Source organism: Gopherus flavomarginatus, chromosome 1 (genome assembly GCF_025201925.1).
Source record: "Gopherus flavomarginatus isolate rGopFla2 chromosome 1, rGopFla2.mat.asm, whole genome shotgun sequence".
Classification (NCBI taxonomy): domain Eukaryota; kingdom Metazoa; phylum Chordata; order Testudines; family Testudinidae; genus Gopherus; species Gopherus flavomarginatus.
In genome coordinates, this window is record NC_066617.1 from 134,977,326 (window position 1) to 134,997,032 (window position 19,707).

Below are 19,707 nucleotides of genomic sequence, written 5' to 3' on the forward strand. Positions count from 1 at the left end.
CAGGCACTGACAGACTGGGAAAGGTATGTCCCATGTTCTCTGCAAAAGAGGGTAATTTTAGTGACACCCCACTCCTGATCATCTGACTCATAACTATCCTAGGCTGCATTTTCAGTGCAATGCCTGGAGAAATAGCCAAAGTTTTATATATTTGATGCCTGCTGCAGCAGCTGTTTAATGTAATCTATGGTGTGTATATAGTAGTACCACATGAAGTAAGACCCAGTTTCACACTCAGTTACAGGATTGTAACTCCTATTGACTTTGAGGGCAGAATTGGGACAACTGTATGTAATTTTAGAGGTGGAGAATATCTACTGAACTTTTCTGGAACTTTTTTTGCTGATTTTGCTGATGTTGTATAAAACAATTACTGCAATGCTATTTAGTGTATTTCTTTACTACTGTCCTAAGTCTTGCTTTTAAAACTATATATATGCATACATATACGGAGAGAGAAGTAAGAATGCATTGCTTTGGGGTTATTTACATCTGAAACACTCTCTTTAATAACTTACACCTGAGGGGGAACACAAAACACATGTGGTTAATACATATAGTGTATTGATGATGTACTAAAGAGCTCTATTTTCTCTGCCAAAAAAGCTCTGCATATCATTACCAGGAATTGGAAGTGTCACAGATTCCAAAGCAATAAATGCATATCAAACGCCATCTGATAACTGCATTTTGCTTTTAATTAAAAGGTCTGTTTGAACATGTTTGGCCAATTTCACTGCTGACATACACATTTCCAATCTAGACGTGCAACTTGTTTGTGTCAGCAGCAAATTTGGCACATTTTCTAAAGTTCTGAAGGAATGTCACTCCTGCACATAACTCTCATGTGTGAAGAATCAGAAATGTGTTTCTGCAGCACTTTCTGAAGGTATACAAAGTGAGAGTTTAATCACCAAAGGGGTAAAAGTGTTACATCCTGGATATATTTACACACAAGACAATCAGAGACTTCCATTAAAGGTTTTTGGCACCAACTCTTACCTTCTAGCAGATGTTTTTTAAAGGTAGTTTGCCATACTTAAGTTGTTTATGATATAAAGAACCATTATTATAACAGAAGTGTGAACATGTCTTCATTTAACATGTGTAGTCCTAGTTTCTTGTAATTAAATCAACCTTAGCAACAATTTTGCAACAGAAGAGAAGGGAGGTTGATTTTTTTCACTTTGGTTAAAATGATACATAGTGTTCAGCATGGTTATAATTACTCTATCATGGCTAGATTCAGATTTGGCAATCCAGAGGTGGAATATTAAATGTGTTTGCACCATAACAGCTGAGTTTTAAACATTACTAGGAAGGAATTTGATATGTGATCATTTCCAGAGCATGAAGTATAGTGTATAATCTATTCTTTAAGTTTCAGAAGGTAAATGATCCTCTTTTCCCAACTGTTCATGTGATTTCTTTATTTTAAATATTTTTGATACATCACTTGAAAACCTAGAAACTAATTGATCATGAAAAATAGAATGTGAAACTAACATCATTATATGAGACAGAATACTGTACCCTTTCTGTGGAATCTTCAGTTCCTGGTCATTGAACAGTTGTTGAATTGTTGATCAAATTCCACTGTAATGATGGACCTCACTTATAAAAGATGATGGGGGCACATTTAGTCCATTATGTCTAGCATATATTGTAGAATGATCTGGCATTTTGGGCTGATGTCCCATCTGATCTTACCACATCAGCACATTTGGGCCACATTGGTACTTGCATCAGGGCATTACATTTGGATGGGAATCTTCCAAGCAACACGTAGGTGTGGCAAAAACGCTGTAGTTAATTCTTACTCTGGAATTCTTCCTTTTGGGGAGAGTTTTGTGAATTATTAACAATGAAATTCAGAAACAACCAAATTTAGCATTTTATTTCAAATTCATGAAGGTGGACCAATTTTGGCAGCTTTTCATTTGAAAATAGGATAGAAATCAAAATGTGGACAGGATCTAAACTCTGATGCTTCTGGGCATGCATTAACCTTTAAGGGAGGAGGGAGTTGAATTTTTTTTTTCAGTTATTCTAAACTGCCTACACTTACTTGCACCTTCCACTGAATTATCTGGTACTGGATTTATCAGAGGGGGATGACTGGTGTGATCAAGTGTATCATTTCTTATGTTCCTATAGACACAGAGGATAAAAGTAACTCTGAGAAAAATTCTCCCTCTTAATTTTAGGCCCTCAGAAGTTGTACCAACCAGAATCCACTCTCAACTACCTTGGGCATGTGCCTGCTCTGATGTCACAGCTAACAAGAGGAAACTGATTTTATGTTAAAAACAGACTTTTCTACTTTATTAAAGGTAAGGCATTGTTTAAAAAAATATTTTTAAATAAATAGTCGATTGTTCACATTTTGATCAATGTTCATACTTTTGATAGAATAGAGACTCAAACGCAGTACAGTCCTGTAGAGTTCAGTTAGCTTCAATATCCTGGTGTAGTCTAAACTTCTGTAAAGCTCTGAAGTTCATTAATGTTGCTTTCTCTTTTTAATTTGGTACTGTGCACCACTCTTCTCAGGCTATTTGCTTTCAGATCTACATTATTTCATTTCCATTTTTCAGTTACAACATCCTTCTTGTTAAACCTGCATTACACAGCTTGTCAGGAGGAAGGTTCTTGTGTTAGAGATCAATTGAATGATGTCTACTGTTTGAGGCGTCTCTTGTTGTTTTGTCTGTAGCATTAACAATCATATACTGATTGATTGGAACAGTAGGTATGCAAATAACACAAGTCCCAAGGCATGCTTAGTCCTTGCATATTCACAGTTTAAATATGGGTTGCAGGCTCTTGATCTGTTTCAAAAGCCTTGGCTTTTTAACATGGTGTCTATTCGTTATATAATTCTGTGAGTACTTAAATCTGTTGTTGTTTTGTGTCTCATGCTAGGTTGTATCTGCATATTTCACTCAGAACTTAAGAGTTGCTTAGTTTGCACTGAAGGAGAACTAACAGCATAATATATTTAAGATGAAAATCTCAGGCCAAACTTTTCATATATACCAGGGGTCAACTTGGATCCCTAATCATACTTTTCAGAGAGATTGTATCAATGTATATACAAATAATTTGTTCTTGTATTTAGAAAACAATTTCTAAAGAGAAAAGGATGCTGTACAATGGAGCATGGGTCCTCATCATTTTTTTTATTTCCAGTATTCTAAAGACTATGATGTGACAAAAGCCGTTCTCTTAGTTTAGTGTCTAGAGCAGGGAGCTTGGAGTCAGAACTCCCCATTGCATGATCTTGGGTGAGTCATCTGAACAACTCTCTGAACCTCATTTGCTGTTCTGTAGAATCAGTATAACAATACCTATCTCACAGAGATGCTGTGAAGCATAGTTAATGTGCAAAAGCTTCGTGATCCACACATGAAAGGTGCTGTGTGTGGAGTGTTGTGGTACTAATTAGGCTGAGCTGATTTAACATGGAATACCATGGTACTGAGAGCCGTAGGAGCAAAGTTTGGCTTCCAGGTTTTATAGACTGACTAATCCTTGAGGCCAGAAAAACCTCTTTGGCTGTTCCTTTGTTGTCCTCCTTGTGTAGCCGCTCTCCATGACAGTCCCACAGGGCCCTGTCCTTGGTCCACTCCTTTTCATTCTCTGCAGCCTTTCTCTAGGGGATAGTGTGTACTCACATTGCTTCAGTTACTATCTTACACCAGTGACTACAAAATCTACCTCTCCGCTGCTGATCTGTCCCCTCCGTATAATCCATTCTTCTTACATCTCCTTACATCTTCCTCCTTGACATGGCTTAACTGAACTCTCTCCCTTCATCTCAAATCCTTCTGGCTTCCCCATTTTGTCTGTCAGTGTCGACAGTGCCATCTTCCTCCCTGACAAAAAGCACCATAGACTGTGACTCATCTTTCACTCCTACGCTTTTTTGCCCACACAGACATGTTGTGTAGAAATTTTGCCACTCCTTCCCCATGCCATTTCTCAGATCCAATCTTTGCTCTCTTTCCACATCTAAAACTCTCTTGAGTACTGAGGCGCCTCCTCATTGTCCTCAATCCTGATTGGGCCATTTGGACTCTACCACAGTAGTACAAATAATAAAGAAAGAATGCACATTAACCATTACATCTTACCACTACCGTGTGTAAAAAAACCCTAAGGGGCAGATTGTATCTCGTGTATTGGAAGTAGGAGGGGAGAGGAGACTCAGCATGTCCCCTTCTCACTTGATCTGTGCTCCAGGGCAGGGACCAGACACAATTCTAGTCCTTACTAGTCCTCACAGCGTGTGAAGGTTGCTAAGAGCTAGTTCTGACTGTTGCAATAGCCTCCTCAAAGAAGGTTTCTGCCACTCAAGCCCATTCACCAGTAGATCTGGCCACACTTGAGAGGACACATTCTTTATGCTGTGCAAAGGTGTTCACATGTTGCACCCTGCTTCCTTAAAGCCTCTGAAGGCATCGTGCCTACCTTAGCACAGTGCTTCCTGGAACTGCGAAAGGATGCAGGTATCTCAGCATCCCCCATACTATGGAATATGCCAAGAAAACCTCTCACACATACACATATATGCTGGTCTCTGGGGTAAACTTACTTTGTCAAATATACTGTACATCCTTCCTGACCTTCTCAAATGCAAATGATTCCAGACCAGTATAAATAATGGACTCAACTCTTACTATCCATGGACTTGCTCCAGGTATCTTGTCTGTCGTCATTCCCCTCCTTTTTTGCACCATTCTTCTAGCACTGGTCTCTCCTCTGTGCCCTGCCATGGAATCTCACCACTGTTGGTGCAGGAGGCATGTCCTCTGCAACAGCTGCCCTGCATCTAACAGCCTCATTGACTCTTCCTGTGTGTTCAAGTCTCTAAAAACATGTTTTCTTCCTTGCCTGTCATTTCTTAATTTCTCTGTCCCTCTGGGTAAAATTCACTCTTGTTCAGAGAGTCAGCCTTACATATGTCCCAGAAGATATTGGAGAATCTAACAACTAAACCTGAGGAAGATATTGGAGAATCTAACAACTAAACCTGAGGCAAAAACTGACCTATAGTAATCCTATATAGTCCCTTTAAAGCACAGCAGTGCCAAAAGGGTTTCAGCAGAAAAGAGGTTAAAAGAGAACTCCTGTGAAATTCAATATTACATTCATTTTTTTAAAAACATGAGTTAATGTTTACACTGAAGGTTCTTTTCTGACTACAGGCTGAACAAGGAAGGAAACAAAACAGTTGAGTTGCCTATTTAAGGCAGCTACTTTCTCTATGGCTTTTTCTTTCCTCTGTTTAATTCCTGATACCCTAGAGATATGGTTTCCTCCTTCAGCAGAAACTCTGACCTCAAAAATAGCAAGCTCCAAAATAAACACAGCAAAAAAAATCAATTGTTTCACAAACATGCTAAGTAACCAAAACTGTTTCCATGCTATAGCTGGAACTCATAATCCTTTTTGGAGCTGGAAATTGGGCTTTCACTTCTCTGAGATGTAAAAATATTTTGTGTTCATACTGAATGTCACTCTTTCCCAACAGATTTGTTAGAACATTGAGCTCCATTCATCAATAATTTGGCTCCACTCTTGCCACCTTTTGCAAAGTATCTGCAGGCCTCCTGGCACTTGGGAATGATGCTGGGCTGGCTACATAGTGAATACTGAAGGAGACCCCCTATCATGTTCTTACTGAAGGTGAGCTCTCATCCTGCTGATAGACATAATTACAGCCTGGAGACAGCTGGAAGAGCAACTGTTTATCAAGAAGAGACTCCCAATAAAGATATATATCTATTTCCTTTTCAGTTCCTTCCCAGGGTTTTTACCCTTTGTGATCTGATTCAGTGACAGAAAGGTATGAAAGAAAGAAGAAGCCCAGCCCTTCTGGATTGGGTCCATGATGCTAATCCAATGCAAATGGAACTCCAGGCTGTCTCACTGCCACTGCCACTGCCTTCACTTCCATTTCCAGATGGATCAGAAAGCAACTTTTATCATCAAATGGTTTTAAAAGAAAAAGAAAAGTACATTATCTGAAGGCTTTAGCACCTCCCAGCTGAGTTTAGTTAGCAGTTATACTGTACCTTTCTGTCAGGAGCCTGCTAAAGTTATATCAGACCAAAAATACTGGGGAAAACACATTCAGGAGTCTTAAATCTACAAGTTAAATCCCCACTGACCAGTACCGTAAGGGAGTATTTTGGGAATTTGGCCACTGAACTGTTGCCTTTATGCAGCTGCATGGAAAAGTTAATCTGGCCTTGTTTACGAATATTGCTCAGTGGTCAAAAATTTCTTCTGACCTTGCATAAGAGATTGTTTTAAAGCTGAAACAGATTCAAGAATAGCGGACTGTGGGGTCTTCAAGCATACCTCAAACCCCCTTCTCAGTCACACACACAATGCACAGAGTTAAACTCACACCATCTCTCTCATACACACACAGCTACTCCCAAACCGACCATACGCTGGAAGTACTGAGTTCATGCTTTGGAGGTGAATTCTCTGCCTCTTCTCACATGTGTATGCCAGCTAAATTTGTGCAGCACAGAATGTATTTGGGTCCTGAAATATATAACTACAAATATAGCCTATAAATTCTTTCATTTTGATTGAAATGTATATGTTGCTTCAAGTATTTTGAAGTCTCAGAAATTAACTTTAATTCAGGAGGGAACAAAGCATTTTTGATTCAGGCGGACAGCTCTGTGCTGTTAGCTTGTGAGGAAAGAGGAACAGCTAAAGAACAGGGAAGGAAGACAGCAGTTGTATACTTTTCCATCTAAGATACAGCAGAGGGTTTTTTTATTTCATGGTATTAGATGAGTCCACTGGGAATTCATTTTGAAATGAAATATACCAAACCATTTAGATTTACAAAGGGGAGGGAAAAATAAAAGCCTTAGCAATATCTTGTGTTTGATCTATTTGTTGCTATAAAATTATTGACAAAAGGCAAAAGAATGGCCTTCATTTATCTTTATTATATTGGCTTGCTTTAGTGCTTTCTTATTAAAGGCAAACTCCTATTTAGGTGTGAAATTAACCCTTTTACTGCTGCATAGAAATGAAAAACTAAATCTCCGTACACAAAAATCTCTTAAAAATAGGATTTTTTTTAAAACTCTAATCCAAATAATCTGTATAGGATTCCTATTCAGAAAGATGTTATGTGTCATAAGAAACTTTTTAGGGACATAAAAATATGTATGGTAAAGTTTATGCAAAGTTTGGTTCAAAAATATCTTTAACAAGCAACCTTCCATGTAAAATCAGAGGCATGCTGTTGTTTATCTATTTGCAAGAGTAGTTCTGAAAATAAGTACTTTATGGGGGAAAAGGAACATTTAAAACCTCAGATCATGTGTGGGTGTATTGTAAGGGCCTGTCTTCCCTTCAATTTTAGCTTGAAGTATAACTCAGGTGTTGCCCCTGGCTCGACTCCCATCCACACACACGTCTCCTGGTTGAGTTGGATGGAATTTAAACTCAAGCCAATTGGCCTCTAAGGGAGAATGGCTTGAAACTCCAATGCTGCTGATGCTCAAGCTAGTAATGCAGTTATGTAATGTAGGGGTGCAGTTAAATACTACAGACTCGAGTTTGTTTGCGGCACAATTCATCAGCTGCAAACCCAAACATTCTATGGTATGTCTGTACTGGAGCTGGGTGGTGTATTTTCCTGCTCGAGTAGGCATACCAATACTAGCTCTGGTTGAGCCACTTCCCTAAAAATAGAAGTGTAGTCATAGTGGCATGAGTACCAGGAGGGGCTAGTGGCCCGATTGTGTACCTAAAGTCTCAGGCAGGATCGTACTCAGGGCAGCTAGCCCCCTGCACCACCCTGGCTACAGTTCTATCTTTAGTGTTCTAACTTGATCCGAGATAGTTTGAGTATGTTTACTCCAGCTGGAAATCACACCCTGCAGCTCCAGTGTAGACATACCCTGTTTGGATCCAGTATGGTTTGGCAGTGTGACTGCTCTAGTTTGAATATGAGCAGCCACAGAGAGAAATGGCACTTGACCTGCACAGAGTGATTGGATTAGCTAGAGGCAAGGTGGCAACTCAAGGCAGTGTTGCACTGAAGACAAGCCCTAAGCCATTATGCTTCAAGTCATTTGCTTTTTTTTCTTTATTGTTGTTTTATTTACAGAGAGGCAGATTTGAGACAATTACTGACATGCCCTAATTTTAAGGGAAACTGTTAAATTGAACTATTCATTCCATACAAATCCTGTAGAATACCGTTAATGTAAATCAGTATTGCTGTTATTGTACTGTATTTGAGAGAGCCTGTAGCAAGTCTATAGAGAACTGTTGATGTTGACTACATAATTATAGAAGCTAGCTATGGAAAAAGTCTGGTAGGTTATTCAAGTCCATTTCCCTTGACAATGCAGGACTGTTCCCTTTTGTACATAGTCTGTTAGGTATTGTATTCTGTTTAATTTTGCATAGTGAATGAAATTCACCCCTGTGCAGAGGGGCCAGCACACGCCCTATGCACCACATAAGGTACATATGTCTTCTTTTGATAACTGAATTTCACCCTGTAAGAATAAACCATCTCAGCAGCCTCCCTTAACAATTATGGGGTAGTAACAGCTGTCTTAAGTCTAGCTCTCTATAGAAAAACAATAAAGAAAGTTTTGTTGCAGACCTGGAGTTGATGTGTTTCTATTGATTTGAGAATCTTTTAAGTTCCAAAATTATTAGTCTAGTATTTTCCCCAGTCTGTTTTACATGCCCCAAGCAATGAGGTTTTTACCACATCTGTTGGAGACTATTATGGTGACTAGTATATTGTAAAATATATGTAGTCATTGTTACAATGTTTTTCCTAATATTCAGCCTAACTTTTCCCTTTCATAATTACATTTTTACCTTGTGAAATCCTAAGTACTTTCTCTCTCACCTTGATGTTTACATCCTTCAAATATTTGAAGTTTATCATGCCACTTCATTTCCCTAAGAATTCTTTCAACCACAGGATGTATATATTTAGTTATTTCTAATCTTTCCTAATCAGTAATTCCTCCCCGCCCCCTATTCGTTTATACTCATCAGCATAGCCCCTTATCTTTGTAACCAAGACTGAGCTATAGCATAATAATTACTTATAGCATAAGGATCCTGAAAAGACACCCCTAACTTGACTCAGCTGCATAATTCTAGTTAAGTCAATGTTCACTTCAATGTCTGTCTGGAAGATTGGACCGTCATGTAGCACTTACTGCATTTTTTCATCTTCCAAACTCATTTAAAATGTAAACTATTTGGCAAGCCAACTTTGCCTGTATAGGTAATTATGTAGCTCCCAGCACTGTAATGTCTGAGCTCCTCCTTAGAGAGACAGGGTGAATGAGATAATAGCTTGTATTGGACCAACTTCTGTTGGTGATGGAGACAAGCTTTCAAGCTTACACAGAGCTCTTCTTCAGGTCTGGGAAACTTACTTAGAGTTTCACAGTTGAATACAAGTTGGAACAGATTGTTTAGCATACGTAGTTAACACATATTTCAAGGGACTTGAGTATGTTTCCCAGACCCAAAGAAGAGCTCTGTGAAAGCTTGAAAGCATCCATATCTACACAACAGAAGTTGGTCCAATAAAAAATATTACTTCACCTACTTAGGCTCTAATATCCGGGACCGACATGGCTACAACAACTTTGTGTGAGAACCTCCTGAACATTTATGAATTTGTCATCTGCACATCCACAGAACGTACTGCAGGTAACATCATGATGCTCATTTTACAGATCAGGAAATAGAGACAAAGAGTTGAAGTGATTTGCCAAAGGACACAAAAAGGAATCAGTGTCACAGCAGGGATTGGAAATAGTATCCAGTCCTGTACTCAGATCCCTAGGAAGTACCATTTTCACATACAATTCATCCCTGTGCAGAGGGCCAACAAATGCCTTTGCCATACTTAAGACCCACTTACATTCTATACCAGCCCTCAAAATAGAACTTAAGAGATACATAGACCTTCTGGGAATCTTCTGCAAGGGGGGTGAATTTCATCCAGAGAGAGAAACACCCATCCACACCTGTATCTTATTTTATTTGAATTTTTTGTCCCTTCACACTCTAAATTTAGGGCTTGATTGTACTCCATGTTACTTCACTTAAAAGGAAGTCATTTGGCTGTTCTGGGGTGGGTAGCACAGAGGAGAGACATGAAATATATATGTCATACATAAATATATATATTTAAAGCTTTCACACTTCTCATCTCTTCTGTTCTACCTACTCCTAATCAGCCAGATATCCCCTTCAACATGCAGTAGGGCAGAGTACAATCTGGTCCTAAATTTAGAGTGCAAAGGAAGAAAGGTGTCAAATAAATTAAGAGACAGGTGTTACTCTCTATGGATGAAATTCACCCCTGTGAAGAGGAGATCTGTAACACAGATGAGGGGCCAGGGTGTTTATATATGTCAAAATCATGGACTGCATTTTGGCATTTGTGGCATCTTATGTACCCACCACAAAACTGTTGAGAGCTTCAGATGGCACTTGTGTCTTTTATTTTTCCTTTCCCCAGAAACCTGGGTAGAGGCTGCTGACAAAGACATGATCATACATTAATGCAGCTTTTTCAGCATAGAGTTGGCACCATTAAACACTCAGCATCCACTACCCCAGGTCCTCAGAGTAGATTCCCATACTCAGGCAATAGCAGAGCACAGGCAATATGGAGTGGCACATACTATTTAGTGGCATTCCCTATGCAGTATACATATGACTAACGGGCATGCAATTTCACATTGTTTCAGACTTCGGCCACCTAGGTCTACAAAAGGAGTTTTATTGTGGGGAAGAGGTGATAAGAGGTCTCCTCCTTCATTATTCTCAGCTTTTCTTTTGTTCCACTGTTGAGTGTCTTGGGGAGTTGAGAGGGTTGAGATGAGCCTTCTCTCAGTGAAATCTAACAGGAACATGCAGTTTGTTAAAAAAAAAAAAGTGTTGCTTTATTAAAACAATTCTTTTAGTTACCAAGGCAACCGTGCTTACATAAATGGTGAAGAGAAAAGGAATTTATATAAAAAGATACATTAGGTTGTTATGGTAACTCTAATACTTTTGAAAATAACTAAGAAACACTTTGGGGTGGTAGTGTTGACCTTTTTATTCCAGACAGTATTTACAAGCCTAGTTTCATCCCAGTTCATATAGCCCAGTTCACCACTGAAATCACAGCAATTCTGTATTTCAAATAGTTGCATCTGAATTTCTGGGCGTATATGTGTCCATTGAAATCTTGCATTAGCAAATAGCATTCTGGCTCAAAGGACCTTAGGTCTGCTGAGGCTGGGTACAGAAATAAACAGGAACAAGGCTAGCCTAAGTATTTTGAGGGGGGCCTGCAAGACACTTTCCACCCATCTTTCCCCAAGCGTAGCCAAATCCTGTATGCAATGTTTGCCACATTAGGCACACATCTGGCCTCGGAATTCTGGGAAGAGTCATTGAGATGACTCCTCAGGATCTAATACTAGACTAAAGGCTCTTTTATATTAATAGGTGATTGTTCAGGGTGTCTCCTGTGCTGCGGAAGAATTGGAAACCAGTTCTCTGTACTGGGATCTGGACTTAAACGTCAACATTTAAACATATTTAGGGACAGCTCACCAAAAAAGCAGAAGTCCAGTGGCCATAAACATGGTAGCAAAATGCAGCTTATTTTATCTCTTTTTCCAGTGATTTAACAATAGAATCCAGAGTAGCTGGAAATATTAATATTCCATCAGGGCTCAGAATAGTGCTCCCATCCCATTCTACCACTCTTAAAAGTACATCCTGTTTGCCAGGAAAAGTCAATAAACAAAAATTAATTAACATATAATTTGTCTTTTCTTGCTTTTTGTCCCCATTTTCTGACATTCCAAGTTCATGTTCAAACCATTTTCTCTCTTTGTTCTTTTCTTTTTTTCTTCTTTCTCTCAACTTCTCTCCTCTCATTTTCCTTTCATATTTATATTTTCCTGTTACTAGTCCTCTCCCATATTGTTTTTGCCTCCCTTAATCCCTCTCTTCTTTTTTCTCCCTTATGCTTTTTTTCTCCATTTTCCCCCCTTACTTCCACCCATGTTCCATACTCATCCAGGATCCTCCCCATCGCTCTAATATTAATAATACCTGTATAACCTTTTTCTCAGGTATTAAGTAATTAATTTTTCCTAAACCCCATCAGGTAGAATATTATTATCCCCATTTTAAAATGGGGGAAAACCAAAGCAGACATATTAAATAACTTGCCAAACTATAAAAGAAGTCATTGTCAGACCCTTGATTATCATGGAAGTATAACAATGCATAGATCCTTCACATTCGAGACTGCTCTCCTCTCATGCTTATAAACTGACCCTTCTTACAACCAGAAGACTTCAGCTAGTCAGCAAATTAGATGAATCAGCTAACTGGCAGTGATGAGAAGGAAACTGTTCAGATAGTCCCCTCAAAACTCCCTCACATACAGAGTTGTGAACTGATGTAGTGTTTCCCTCACACAAACTCTGAAGAACCCCTGGCCTTTGGTGTCATGGGCCTTGAAAACCAGCCCTGCAATAGAGACTGAATAACATGCAGTTTTAAGGAACACAATAACAAGCTTTAAAGCCTTGTAACTGGTTTTATTTCTAATGCTAAATCTACATTTTAAAGGGCTAGAGACTGACTTTTAAAAAAATAAAGGCTGAGATTGCCTGTAACAGTTACAGAGTGCGAAAAATTGGGAAAAGTGGGGCCTATGAACCCCTTGAGCCAGCTTTGCCTCTGTGGGAAACGTTCAGGGCCGACTCCAGGCACCAGCACAGGAAGCAGGTGCTTGGGGCGGCCAATGGAAAGGGGCGGCACATGTCCGGGTCTTTGGCAACAATTTGGTGGCAGGTCCCTCAGTTCCTCTTGGAAAGAAGGCCCGGCCACCAAATTGCCTCCGAAGAATGAAGTGGCCCAATAGAGCAGCCACTGAAGTGCCACCAATTGCAGCTTTTTTTTCCCTCTCTTCGCCACTTGAGGCAGCCCTGGAAACATTATGCAACTGTTACTAATATAGACATGCACTTACACAAGAAAATGAGGAAGTATGAGCATGAACGACACAATCTAGCTCTGATTATCTAACACAGATAAGTCAAAAGAGTAAATAAACTGTGCCACCTACATATCTCCTTAATGTCTTAGATTTAAAACAAAGTTAAGCAGTAGGGTATTTAGATTTATATCTTTTGAAAGGTCAACAGGTGAAACTCAGTGGATTCCATTTTCAGGAGCTTGTACAAACTCCCCCCCCCCGCCCTCTTTTGTTCTATATGAGTTGGCAGCTGCTGAATTTTGCTTGAGTTTCAAGTTCAAAGAACCTAACAATTCTTTGTGAAAAACCATTCAAACTGCTGAACTTCTTTGGGCTTTGCAATGAAATCATGTGAAATCACGAGTTTTCCACACATTCAGTGTGAAACCTTAAGTATATTCAGAGTCCCCATCCCTTCTCCCCCACTACCACCCTCCTGAAACTTAAATTAGGGCTAGCTTTGCTCAAAAGGTCATGGTCCTTACATAGGCGATGAGTTATATGGGCCTGTGGTGCCCGTGCTCCTTCAATATTCAGGAATGTGGGCCCGGCTCCACCAATGTTTGGGCTTATATTTAATCAAAGCCGTCCCACCCATTGAATGGACTGGGGCAACTGCTTTGAGGGGCCCCACACTTCAGAGGGACGCAGGGTCCAGGGCAGCTTGGAGGGTTAGCAGGGGGCTTGGCACCGGCAGCAGTAGCTTGCTCTGCCCCCATTCCACCCTTTACCCTAAGCCCTCACCCTGCCTTTTTCCGGCTTCCACCCCTCCCCCAAGCAATGCCAGGAGCTGGAGGGGCCGAGCAGGGCAGGCTACAGCCAGGTCGCTTGCTGCTGCAGGCACCAGGCACCAGGCCCCCTGCTAACCTCCCAGGCCACCCTGGACCGCACATCCCCCTGAAGCGCAGAGCTCCCAAAGCGCGGGGCCTGAGGCAATTACCCCGGTCACTCCTATGGACGGGACAGCTCTGCTTGGAACCATTCGGGGCACCACCAAAAATTATACAAATCTGGCACCAATGGGTCCTTAGTGAACTTGTTCATGAACCTTGGCCCAGTTTCAAGGTTTTAACAAAACTTGGAACCAACCAGCTGTTCAGAATTAGCAATTTCAGAATTAGCAAAAGCAAAGCAGAGCCGAAATGAACATAGTTTTTAAATCAGTGGTTTTAGAGATGGTTCATAACCTTTGAATGTACAGTGTATGTATTGAGCATGGCAAGCATCCTGATCTTGGCAGCACTGTTCAAGTTCTGAAAGAGTTGTCCTACCTGTTGTCATAGCATTCCTGTGGATTGCTAGCACCACAGGAGAGATAAACGAAACATAGAAAATAAATATCATAGGGAAAAACATCTCTTCATAAACACAGAGGGCTATATTGTGTTTTAAGCTACAGCAGTTGGACTCTTCAGAAACATTCCTCCAGGGGTTCTAGTGGAGCACCGTCTGGACTGGGAGCTCTTCTACACATTAACAAGGTGCACCATATGCTCATGCTTGATAGGCCTGTCTCCACTGGCAGTGTGGACTGTGATAGCACTTCACCTCTTCTCCCTTTGCGCACCAGCTGCAGTCTGACACATTAAAATCTCTTCTACCTCCTATACCCCCTGAACCTAGTAGGAACGTTTCAGTATGCAACCTGGAAATGTAAATGTACAGCAGCATGCCATGTTATTGTTAAGTGTGTCCTTGCTGTACGCAAACAAAGTTAACTGCTCAGAATCCAAATGTCTTCTCCTTCCCTCTCTCTGGGGTTGTGGTCCCAGAGTTGGGTTCTTCCTGCTCAGCCATTCACAGTAATTGATTAGATGTCTCCTTCCACTTACCATCTGGGGACATGGTCTGAAGACTGAATCTGCTGGCCACTCTTTTTAAATAGCTGGCCCTTTCCCTGCCACCTGTGTTCCAGTAACTGGTATCCAATTTTGGTTCTTTTGGACCAGCCACTTCCCCATGTAGCTAGGTCTCTCTGCCTCTCCGTGTTTTGGGCACAGGCTCCTGGAATTCAGTCTCCCATCTGCTGAACCCCAACTCACATCACCACATTTTAGTATGACTGGTTCAAGTTTGCAGGAGAGGGGAGTGAGGGCAAAACTCTTGCTTTAGCCCAGTCACCTCTGGCATCAAGACCTCTCCACTTAACATTAATCACTCCTTAACTGTTCAAACTTTAAAATATTATTTATGAAATTGTAAATCACTGCAAATAGAAGCTTTTGAAAAATAATTATCCAAAAGGTCTTTTCCCCACAACGTATGATGTTATTGTTTTTTAAATGTTAAGGTACACTTATCTAAGTAACATTAACCCAGTCATGTTGTTCATCTGGTATGGTTAAGTGGGTCTGAGTAAAATCCCTTTAGCCTTTTGTGATTTATAGGAGAGTGACAAAAACACAGTTTTCTCAGTTAAAAAAAATTTGCACCTTTTTTCCTGAGGGAATAATGCAAAAACGACTGAACCTTTAAACCTGAAATTTGGCCGGTACATAAAACCTTAATAAGTAGCATGTGCTTTGCTAGGTTTCCTAAAGATTAGCATATTTGCTCTTTTGGATTCATCAATTGCTGTAAATATTAACTCTAGTCAAAATCTGGTAGTTACATAGTTCCAAACAATGAAAGTGTTTCCTGGCTTGTAGATTTTATGCTTTCAAGAGCTATGATATTGGTTTGGTCAGGCTCATTACCCATTAGATAGTTTAGCTCGGATTAAAAAGTATCGGCATGCATTGAGAGGGGTTCCATTGTTTAAAAATGTATTTGCTGGTTTTGGTGAAAGTGTTTTAAAAGCTGTGCTGAAAAATGTAAAGTTTCTTGAGGTGTAATAGAAAACATTAGCCTGGACTTGCAAAGGAAGAATGTGGTTAAGATTATAGTGACTGAGTCACTGTCACTGGGTGGTCCAGAACCCATTTGGCATACACTAGATTTGGAGCTGGGCATGGCTAAGATAGGTAGAGAACCGAACTCATGTAACAAAAATATGCAAGGAGCGGAACCCAGACTGTACTGTACCCTGGGCTGGGGGAGGGTGTTTTGGTGGGGGTAGGAAGGGCATAGTTGTTTTGGGTCTTTACTTAAGTTTTGTTTTAAATTTACCACAAAATAATATAAAGAACTTTTTCCCAAGTCTTAATATTTCCTGTCACAATCTTGTTTTGGCTCCTCAGATTGGCTGTTTTCTTTCAGTGCATTTTGGTTGTTCTGTTTAGCTTTTAATGAGACAAAATGTCTGCCTTGCTCTCACCGCCATTTTGTAGCTGATTGTTGGATAAAGAAGACTGTGAGAAACAGAAAATAAACAGCAAGGCATGGAAGAGATTTCAATAGGAATACAAAATCTGCATGTTTTATTTAGATGCTTAATTGTTGCCGACTGGCTGCCTTTAAACAAGCGACTTTACAGTATCTGGAAGAAGACCAGCTCCCGAACTCGAGGAGCTGACCTTGGGTAGATGCCATCAACTGTTCTTTTCTGTTGGCACAAATGTGCTGCTGGCAGAGTCTCCCTGTAGCTGTAGCCTCTAACCTAGCTCTGAATCAGAACCTGCTTACATCGCATGAGGCCACCAAACTATGTCATTCATTCTGAATATTATTTGCAGCTTCTTTAATATCCAGGATTTCATCTACAGAATGTAAGATTTTTAAAAATCAAAATCCCCAAAATAGCTGTAATTAAGCTTCTTTCATAGAGCAACATCCGGGAGGGTATGTGTAATATTTATGGAATTCTATATATAATGTTTAAAAAAAATAGTGCAGTTTGAGTTCGCTGCAAGCATTTGTCTTTTTAAGTCACGCTCTAAAAACGCATAACAGAAATTAAAAGGGATTGTAAGAAATCATTATAGTTATCTTACGGACATTGCATTTAGTGTGTTTGGAGACCAGTGAGGAATCAATTTAATGGCATTTATTTGCTTCCTTTATAAACCATTAAAAAGCACCTTTTGCATGTACGTGGATTTGGTGGGGGATGGTGAGGGATGCTTTACATGCACAGTAGGATGCAGATACAAAGCTTTTTAAAATTCTGCCATATCTTAATAATAGTAGCTAGTTACTCCCAGTATCAGTACAGTACTCCTATTTTTAAAGTGGAATCAGTCAATCAATCATTTTTATGTAGTGACCCTGAGTGCCAAACACATCAGAACATTGTGTGTACAGTAATAAAATAAAGCACGTTAAACTAGTTCTTCAGGGATCACTCTTTTCCTTTCTCTTACTCTCTCTCACATACACACAATAAAGACTCAGAGCTGCAAGCAAGATTTGGAATTATGTAACAGGGAGTAAATTCACCAAATGAGGCAGATTGCCCTGTGAAGAGAGCCAGTAGTTTCCTGAGAGGAGGGGCACAAAAATTGCAGCTTTGTGTTTTTAAGGTTTCCCCGGAAATACAGTATGTGCAGCTTTTTTTCCATTCAGATACCAAGCTTTCATTTAAAAAAATAATTAAATGGAATATTATTTATAGCTGTATCCACTGAAAAGATGACTTGCCAGGATACCCTAGCTGCCATGTAACCTGCCAAACCCATTTCAGAAAATTGTTCATATTGTTCAAGAACCAGGGAGTTAGGGGATTCAGATTCAGTTTGTGACTCTTCCAAAAACTTTAAGTGATTTGCCCAAAGTCACATGGAATCACAGAATGCCTCAATTCCCCATCTGTATAATGAAAAATACTACTTGCCTAGCAGAGTTTATAAATTACTTTGAGATCCTCAACAGAAGATGCTACAACAGTGCAAATTATTTTTATTAAAGTTGTGAATTACATCTCCCATTTGTTTTAATTAGATGTTGACTTCAAAGGCTGGTTAGGATCATATTTAAATGCTAAGCAAGCGGGGAGGGATAGCTCAGTGGTTTGAGCATTGGCCTGGTAAACCTAGGGTTGTGAGTTCAATCCCTGAGGGGGCCACTTAGGGATCTGGGGCAAAAATCAGTACTTGGTCCTGCTATTGAAGGCAGGGGGCTGGACTTGATGACCTTTCAAGGTCTCTTCCAGTTCTAGGAGATAGGTACATCTCCTATTATTATTTAAATCAAGTAGCTCCATACTCCAAAGAACAACCAATGACAATGAAACAGCATTTCTTTAAATATTGTCTTTATTGTCAGGTTTCAGAGTAGCAGCCGTGTTAGTCTGTATCCGCAAAAAGAACAGGAGTACTTGTGGCACCTTAGAGACTAACAAATTTATTTCAGCATAAGCTTTCATGGGCTACAGCTCACTTCTTCGGATGCATAGAATGGAACACACAGACAGGAGATATTTATACATACAGAGAACATGAAAAGGTGGAAGTATGCATACCAACTGGAAGAGTCCAATCAATTGAGGTGAGCTATCGTCAGCAGGAGAAAAAAAACCTTTGAAGTGATAATTGAGATGACCCATAGAAAATGTGAGGAGAAATTAACATAGGGAAATAGAAGTCTCTCCATCTACTATCCTATCTTCCCAGTAATTCTAAGAAGATAATCTGGATCAATGTTCTGCCCAAAGTGAGGGAAAGGCTGTAATTTTCCATTACTGGGAGAAATCTGTAAAACTGTCAACTAGTTTCCTGACAAGTTTTTTCTGACACCATCTCTGAAAGAATGTTTCATTCTCGAATATATATGTGAGCAGGTTTGCAGAAACTTTTTAGAGATTTTGATGCTTATAATTCATTTGTATTTCACTCCAGAGTCATTGCCGCCAGTGCATCTTTATAGTCCATCAGACCTACATGCTTGTGTTATAAGAGAAAGTTCCAAGCTCTTAATGAGGTATGTTTTAGTATGTGTTTTGGAATTAGTCATACAAGTTCCATGAGTTGCATGCATCAGTGGCAGTGGACAGTCAATTACTGTGCAGGACTCCAAATGTTCATTCTGAGCCTTCTCTGAAAGGATAGTGTTGTTGTATGGCACTCAGTAGGTTAAAAATTACCTTTGAAATTTTCAGAGGTGCTATTTTTACAGTGTTGGTCTTTTTAAAGTATGGTATATTTCTAAAGCTGCCTTGCAACCCCAGTTATTCAAAGGTCTCAGGACACATGCAAAACCTTTTAGATAATCTGGATAGAGAAAAAAATGTTAGCCTGTTTATTTATTTATTTTCTTTATTGAAAAATGCTCCATTTTATTTTATCCTGGCTGTTTAGGATTTTTCAGTAAGAATGTTTTATTCTGGATGAAGATGTGAGCATTTTGTCTTACAGCACCCTTTTTTGCTTTTATTTGTACTGTATTTGGAAACTCAGCAGGCTTCTGTTGATCAATAATGGGCAGGAATGTAAGCTCATGCCAAGTTAATAGCTATCTTTCATTCCTTTCTCATACTTAACGGAAAAGTGTCAGAAATAATCAGCTCAGTTGTTGAAACAAAAGAATACAATACCCACAGTAAGGCTTGGTAACATTTAGCAGCAACATCTGTGTTAGATTTTGTGTGTCGATAACCATTTTTTATTGGAGGGTGGAAGGTTGTTTCTGATTATTCCTTTCTTGGCATGCATGTGACCCAAGACATGAATTTAAAATATTTTGAATGATGTGAAACCCAAGATAAACATCAACTTTAGAGGTCATTGTCACTGTCTCATAGATGTCAAATG

General features: G+C 39.7%; 1 long non-coding RNA gene across 12 annotated transcripts in view; it reads left to right on the forward strand.

Moving 5' to 3' along the window:
• Positions 1 to 19,707, forward strand: part of LOC127057833 (uncharacterized) — a 156,153-nt gene that overhangs the window by 101,569 nt on the left and 34,877 nt on the right. For 9 of the 12 annotated variants that reach the window (XR_007776199.1, XR_007776196.1, XR_007776192.1 and 6 more), the window contains 2 exons: positions 2,208 to 2,333; positions 5,537 to 5,691. This is a non-coding gene — a long non-coding RNA (uncharacterized LOC127057833). Of the gene's footprint in view, positions 1 to 2,207; positions 2,334 to 5,536; positions 5,692 to 18,795; positions 18,878 to 19,707 lie in introns of all 12 variants that reach the window. The other 3 variants (XR_007776193.1, XR_007776201.1, XR_007776200.1) reach the window with 2 other exon arrangements.